General features: G+C 38.3%; 1 pseudogene; it reads left to right on the forward strand.

Annotated features, from left to right (window-relative positions):
• The first annotated feature begins 6,347 nt into the window (after positions 1-6,347).
• On the forward strand, positions 6,348-7,451 carry LOC112622599 (annotated as a pseudogene).
• The last annotated feature ends 962 nt before the right edge of the window (positions 7,452-8,413 follow it).

Genomic DNA, 8,413 nt, shown 5'->3' on the forward strand with positions numbered 1-8,413 from the left:
GTTGGTTAGCATGCCCTATTTGGTTATATGTTACTATAGTCTTTTATTTATTCTTGTTGTTCATGTTTTCTATATATTTGATGATTTTTTTTTCCTAGTAAATGTATCTATCATTGAGAATGGAATACTGAAGTCACTCAAAAGTTGTCTATTTCTTCTTTTAATTCTTTGTGTTTGCTTACTATATTCTTGGGGTCTGTTTTAACATGCTTATATGTTCACAATTTTTATCTCTTGATAATAAACATTTTAATTGTGATGATAAATTATTTGTCTTTAGTAACATATTTTTAAAACTTATTATGATAAAATTAATGTAGTCACTTCATTTCCTTTATGCGTTCTTTTTGCACAGCATGCCATCTTTAATTCCTTCAGCATTTCAATTTATTTTCATATTGATGGGAATAGAACTGTGGATTATGTGTTTTCAGGGTAACCCCAACTCCATTTGCCAGTTTACTGATATCATTCTATTGTCCTCTGACTTACATAGTCTCAGAAAAAGAGTCTTTAGTATTTCTCACAATTTTCTCCTTTATATAACAATCCCTTTTCCCCGACAGCTTTCTTCAAGATTTTCTTCTTTATCTTTTGTTTGTAGAAGTTTAAATATGATATATCTAGGTGATATTTTTGGTGGGGTGCCCTTACTTATCCCATTTGGTTTTCAATGAGATTCTTGAATCTGTAGTGGCTCTTTATTATAATTTTGCAAAATCCTCATCCATTATGTGTTGAAATATTTTTTCTCCTTTTTTTGAGACACAATTATGCATATATTACAATGTTTAACATTGAATCATAGCTTTTGGCAGTCTTTTAAAATACTGTTGTTATTCTTTCTCCTTTTTTCTCTTTATGTTTCAGTATGGATAATTTTTAATGACCTCATATTGAAATTATTTTGGTCTATTGAAGATTCTGACATTTTTCCAAATATATTTTTCTTACAATTTTTATAGCATTTTCATTTAACTTTTCTTTCAGTTTTCATTTTATTTATGATACTTTCTATCTGATCTTGCAACTTTTTCATTAGCATCATTAACATATTTTAATCACAATTATTTTAAATTCTCTGTCAGACAGTTTGAATATTAGTATCATGCCTGTGTGTGCTGAGTAAAACAGCTTGACTCCTGAAAATGGCCACAACTTTTCTTCTACTGGGCCTTTAGTGCAAGGTGTTAAGTAATCTAACTAGGAGTTGGGTTGGGTTAGATGTTAGTTTTGTTTCGTTTTTGGTTGCTATGAGTACCCTCAGTGAACCACAGGTTTCAGATTCCTATAGCTACATCATGTGTTTATGGTACAGATTGAGTTTTTGGAGCAATGTCGGTTGGAGTATAAAATTTAGGTCTTCCGTTTATATTTGCCTCATGAAGGGTCCTTTGCATTCTCTTGATCCTTCTGTCCTTTTTCCATGAATAAAATACCTTTGATTGTTACTCAAAACTTGTTAAATTGGTCATGAGGAGGGCAGTTGGAGGGGTCCATTCTCTGCGGCTCTGGACTAAACTTTTGTCTTAGGTATGACTATGTTCCCAAGTCTCAGGAATGTAGGCTGACTTTTTTCACCCACCAATGACTGTAGTTGTGAGCAGAGTACCTATCCTGCCCTTCTTCTAAGAACAGCCCCCCTCTCTTTCCCCTTCTTCCTTCCCACAGATGCAATTAGTCCTTACCAATGCCTTAAAAACAATGCTTTTTGTTCTTATACCTACCTACTAAGGCTTTTGCTTCACAGTGAGGGTATGCAAGAAAGATCTGGGTAGAATTTCTTGCACTTTTATACAGCTTCTGTTACCCAACCCCACCTTGCATTCCAATCAAAATTTTTAGGGATCTTTCTGATATCATCTGTGAGTAGAGTTTGTGTAAGTACGACTGCAAAAGGGTATGAACTTCCCCAGTTTCTGTGACTCCCAGGCCACAGGTTTATACTGTTCACCACTTCACATTCAGCTTTTAAAACTTTTTCAAATATTCTATTTGAACTCTTTTTACGGATTTCCAGGGGCTTGTAACCCAGATGAGCAAGTACTCACATCTACTGTTTTCCAAGAAAAGTATTTTATCCTTAGATTTTGGCCAGTTTCTTGTTCTGCCTCCTTAGCTATGCAAGGAGTCTAAAAATAAAATCTGAATTTAAAGTTGACCTGATTTTTAAAATTATATAATGAAGTGACCTTTTTCTGTTATCTACATTTATAAGCAGAAACATACTTAGTTTTAATTAGTAATTATTCCCATTTTTCAGTTTATTAAGACAGCTTAGCTATAGCCACCCAATTCCATTGTCCTTATAGTCATTATTTCAGCTCTACTATTCTTCTCATCTAAACACAGCAAATATCTTTTCTCCGCAAATAAACCATACCACTAGTTCATAAAGCTTACCACTGGTAACTTTTATAAATTACATAGCTATCTTTTTTCAGGAACTGTCTATACTTCATCTACCTGCAATGACAGTTTTCTCACTGTCAAGGCAGCAAGTGATTCAACTCCAAAATTTAACTTTAAATTTCCTTGTTCGATCATTTCTGACTTCAACATTCAAGTTGAATTACAAAGGAAATGGAATATGACACATAGACAAGCATGCAGGAAATTTATAGGGAGTGCTGCTGGAATCAGTGTTCTTGAAATGGAGGAAAAGGTATGAGGATTACGAATATAGAAACTTTGAGTGCTATTCAGTTGCAACAAATGCCTCAGCTGACCCCATAAGGATTTTTGAAACTAGGATACACTTCAGAGTTGTCCTAAATTGAGAGGAGGACTTTCATACTTCTATGTTGTTAGGTCATTGGAGGGGTCTGCTCACAGAAAGAGTCATGACATTGGGAAAAGCAGTTTTCTACAGCTGAGACAATGTGAAAGAGAGCTTACAGTGAAGACTTGTTAATTGGCAAAATTTGAGTAGGTAGCTAGAATGACACCTTCATGCGAGAAAAGAGATCTGGGTGGCATATTATAGTCTCTACCATATTTACTTATTTTCTTTTCCTTTTAAGTAAAAGTATCCTTAAAATTAATAGAGTTATCATTATTAAGGATCTGCAAATTAAAATACATATTCTGGTTCTATAGAGTCCACTGACTAGTTGGCAAGAGTGGAAGTAGGCAGGCAATAAAAATATTGCAGTGTGAACATTTATATTATTACTAAGCTGGAACTTTTCTCTTCTGGAAAGTGTCCCTGCCTCCATCTGCCTTAAAAATAAAAGCCCCTGTGCCTATATAAATTCAATGTTTACTCCAATAAATCCTCACCCAAGAAGTTAGGATTGGGAACTAATAAATAACTTTACTGTTTGCTTGAAGAAATTATTGCAACAAAAGTATCTGAGTAAACTATTTGCTCACATCTGAGCAAACAACTGTCAGACACTTTTCACACCTAAAGAAACAGCTCAGTTATTATGACAACAATTTCATCTAGTCTTCAAAATCTTCACCCTTCTCTGTCTAGCAATCCTATACTATTGTGTAAAAACTTTATCCAGTTCCAAAACATTCCCCATCTCTAAAGACCCACTTTAAGCCACTTGAGCTGGCATTTTAAAATCCCATAAATGCCCTTCACTAACATTCTGTCTTTGAGACACTATTGAGGCTGTATCCAGGTAGTGTGTCTTGTTGTTGCACAAATTTAATAAACAAAGATTTCCTTAATCAACAGATGTTTTGATGGTTTGTGGAAGAGACTATAATTATCCATTCTGGAAATCACTTCAAGATCTTCTTGGCATGGTTGAAGACCCTCAATTCAGAAACAGTGCATTATCCTGTCATCTAAAAAGTATCCTATATGGGAACCTTTCTGATCACAATCGTAAATTATGCCCCACATTTAGCCTGAGCTATGATCTCTATTGTCTAGATAAGTTATAGCTTACAGGCTATAATTGTTCATTTATGTCTATGTCTTCTTTGCTGCCACACCAGCAGAGTCAGATAGGACAAAGACAATATGATCACCACAACGGAAAATATTTACTATTTACTCCTTTAGAGACAACATTACTGATATCTTATTTCAAACCTGATGGCTGAGTTTATCTCCTGAGAATGGGGGAATCACTCCTCTATAAATCATTTGTTTATGTATTCATGAATTGAAAACTCTTATCTTTGGTAAAAACGTGTCAGTAGCAACACTCTAACTTTTCTCTCTGTTTGTCCTTGTCACTTTTTGTTTTGAGTCTTTTTAAGAGGGAGTTTATAGAGTGGGCATAGGTCCAAGAAGTCTGCCCCTTAAGATGGTCCCAGTGCTCATAAGATAAAAAAGTCTTATCATGTGTTAATCCTTACTAGGTAAATTTTGTCTTCCTTAATATTTCAAACTCAATGAAGAGTTTCCTATGTTTAGTATTTGTTTATTTGTTTTCTCTTTGTCTAGATCAGGAATTGCCACATTATAGCCTGTGGGTCACACCTTTCTTTTATGTGTATGGCTGTGAATTTACTTGGTTGCCTCTGTTCAGTGCTGGAGGTTTCATTGCACTACAGTTGGTGATGGTTGGTCTTTGGCCAGATTCTGGAGACATTTGATTTTACAAACACCATTTTTACCTGCTGCAGTTCTCTTAAAGTCTTATTAGTCTCTCAGCCAAACAGAGTGTTCTTCATGTTTTAATTCATGTACACATCTCTCTAACTGACATAACTTCACCAAGAACAATTTGGAAATACACTGCCAAGTTCAGGAATATTTTGATCTGAAGATGATTTTTCAGTTTAGAACACAAAAGAGAAAACTCCCATGAGGAAATCCTTTTTATTATCTGTCTATAGGAGTAACATAGAAAACCTTTTTCTTTGTCTCCATATTTCAGAGATTAAAAATCTGTTACACTTTATTATTTTTGTTATTTTCTTATATATGTCATTATTTCCTCTTTGATAAATTAACTTTTTATAATGTGTACTGATATCAATTAACTGTGATATCCACAAGGCTTTTATCAATAATATTATTTTTGGCTTCCATGGTCACTCCATGGTAAGAGCATAATATTTGACTAAAATTAACTTATGATTTTCCTAAAATATGCCTGGCTGTGCGCAGTGACCAGACCTCGTGCTTGCTCACCCACTCACCCCTCGTCTGTCGCTCTGTGCCTGGCTCTCCCACAGCAGGCGTGGGATCCCAGCGGGTAGAAAGAGTGGATCGCAGCCTGCTAGGCCTAGTGGGCTGGGCAGAAGGAGCCCAGAGGACGAAAGCAATTCTCACACAGAGGTGCTGCAGCCCACACAGGTTTCTGGCTGCGCAGTGACACCCCAAGGATCCTGTGATAGTATTTTAAGCCCATCTGATCCTATTAGTCTTCTTGGGCAGTCATAATAAAATACCACAGATTGGATGGCCTAAACAACAAGAAATCAATTTTCTCGCAATTGTAGAGGCTAGAAGTCCACGATCAAGATGCTCATTTATTCCATTTCTGACGAGGCCTCTCTTCCTCAGTTGTACATGGCTTCCATTTTATGTAACCTCACATGGCCTTTCCTCAGTGCACTAAAAGAGTGAGCAACCTCTCTGGTGTCTTTTCTTATAAAGCCACTAATCTTGTCGAAACAGTCCTACCATTATGACAGGATTTAACCATAATTACTTAATTAGAGGCTCCATCTTCAAATATATTTATTCTGGGAGTTAGAGCTTCATAACCTTTTTTTTTTTTTTTTTTTTTTTGAGGAGAGGGGCACACATTTTCCATCTTAATGAGATCCTGTCTAATTTAGGCAGCAAATGAAGCATTGAGCCAACAAAGTTGAAAGTTTATCCTAGCATTTGACACAAAGTAAAAACCAAACACCAGTATTTTGTGATCCAATGCACAACGAGAGAAAGGTAAAAGCAATTTACCTTACCTCACCCTACAACGAACTGGTTTGGTCATAACAAGAGCATTAGAAAAAACACAACAGGGCCCGTCGGGGCAGCCGGCCGCTCTCGGGTCCCATCCCAGTCCTCTGCGCGCTCTGGCTGCCCTGGCCCAGTCGCTGCTGGCCCCACCCAGGCGGCGCGCGCCGAATGAGTTCTGAGCCTCCTCGGCTCCCGGCTCTCCTGCCTAACGCTCGTGTTTATACAGCTGCTGGGCGACCTTTCCCGCGACAGAGGCTGTGACTTCATTCCGGAGCGCCCCGGGCTGGGGAGGCTCCTCCCTGGTTCGCAGAAACCGCAGGGGCGGGGAGGAGCAGAGCTCCGCCTGCGCCCGGGGTGAGCAGGGCTGGCACCGCGCAAAGCGCACCCCACCTCCCACGGGAGACTGATTTCGGCCTCCTGAGCTCGGAACCCCTGACTGTGGAGTGTCAGAGACGGAGGAGGACTTAGTGTTCTTGTCCAACCCCCTCCCCGCTTTTCACAGGTTGGGGAAATGGGCGCCTGGAGAACGGAAATTCAGTTATCAAAATTGACTCCAGAAGACAGAAACTAACAGAACAATAACAATGGAAGAAATTGAGAACATTGTCAGAAAGCATCATCATGCCAAACTCCAGGCTCAGATTGTGTTACAGGTTAAAAAAAGTCAGTCCTTCATGAAAACGAAAGATCTTAAGCAACACGATGGATTCAGAAGCCTATGAAAAGAGGCCACCAGTACTAACATCTTCAGAACAAGATATATCACCTCATATTGCAAATGTTGATGAAATGAAGCATTACTTGTGTGGCGGCTGCGCAGCCTTCAACAACGTCGCAATCACGTTTCCCATTCAGAAGGTCCTCTTTCGACAACAGCTGTATGGCATCAAAACACGGGATGCAATACTTCAGTTGAGAAGGGATGGATTTCGAAACTTGTACCCTGGAATCCTTCCCCTATTAATGCAGACGACGACTACACTTGCAGTTTGCTCTCTATGAGGATTTATCCTGCCTTCTCCACAAGCATGTCAGTGCTCCAGAGTTTGCAACCTGTTGCGTGGCGGCAGTGCTTGCAGGGACAGCAGAAGCAATTTTCACTCCCCTGGAAATAGTTCAGACATTGCTTCGAGACCACAAGCATCATGACAAATTCACCAACACTTATCAGACCTTCAAGGCACTGAAATATAATGGAATTGGAGAGTATTATCGAGGCCTGGTGCCCATTCTTTTCCTGAATGAACTCAGTAATGTCTTGTTTGAGGCGTTTGAGATCCCATTAAGGAGCATCTGCCTACCGAAACGACTCACAGTGCTCATTTGGTCAATGATTTTATCTGTGAAGGTCTATTGGGTGCCATGTTGGGATTCTTATTTTTTTTCCAATTAATGTTGCAAAAACTCGCATACAGTCTCAGATTGGTGGGGAATTTCAGTCTTTCCCAAGGTTTTCCAAAAAATCTGGCTGGAACAGGACAGAAAACTGATAAATCTTTTCAGAGGTGCCCATTTGAATTACCACTGGTCCCTTATATCTTGGAGCATCATCAATGCAACTTATGAGTAAAGATCATATGAAAAAATAACAGTTAAGTGTCATTTATCAACTAAATAGACCTTCTAAGAAGAATGCAGTTTGACCTCTTTGTTAATTGGCCAAATACAAGCTGGTGTCGTAACTCCAGGCCACAGTGAGTTATGGGCAAAGCTATTTTGCTTACGCCTCAATAAAACAGAATAAAAGGTTTCAACAGGAAAATATAAGGGATTTGTTTTGTTTTGTTTTTGTATCATTACCTAAGAGCTTTAGACTAATTGCCTGGTAAGTAGCTGTCCATCTGATGGCCTTTGACAGGGAACTTAATCCCCAAAATAAGATTTTCTCAAACCAGTCTTGAAGTCTGCATTGAAACCTAAGTGGCTGTGACCAGCCATAGAGAAGGTCCTCAGGGGCCAGGGGCTCCTCAGGTTTCCTTTGTTACTCCCTTACTTGCTTCTCTGCCCTCAGGAGCAGCTGCAGAGGATAGTCCTCATTAAGCACAAGCATATCACAATGGGGCAGAACAGAGAAGAAAAACAGCTTATTAGGTATAGGCTTTTCATGATAAATTGCTTGTATTGGTTTTCGAACTAAGTACCTATTGGATAGTCATTATACTATTTGTATTTAGATATGGTAGATTAAGGAGCTATGAAAGTTCCCATTTTGCTTTCTAGGTTTGAAGTTTTCTATTTGATTCTGACTGTGACTTTCAACCCTTCCAAAATATCCTTATGTAAATTTCACTTATTTCATTGCCAAAAGATGAAGGGACTTAAATTTTGTTATAGGTGTTCCATCCTGTTAAAAAATTTTCATATTAATTTTCAATAGATCAAACTCTGGTTAGCGTGGTTTCTTTGAATTATTGGGGCCATCTCAGCAAAGGTCTGTGGTTATTTTTCCCCTGAGTAGGAGTTGCTCATATTTAAGCATCCTGTTCTCTTAAAACTCTCCTTTTAAAAAATAAACACTTCCGTAACATTTTG

The sequence above is a fragment of the Theropithecus gelada genome, chromosome 4 (assembly GCF_003255815.1).
Source record: "Theropithecus gelada isolate Dixy chromosome 4, Tgel_1.0, whole genome shotgun sequence".
NCBI classification, from domain to species: Eukaryota; Metazoa; Chordata; class Mammalia; order Primates; family Cercopithecidae; genus Theropithecus; species Theropithecus gelada.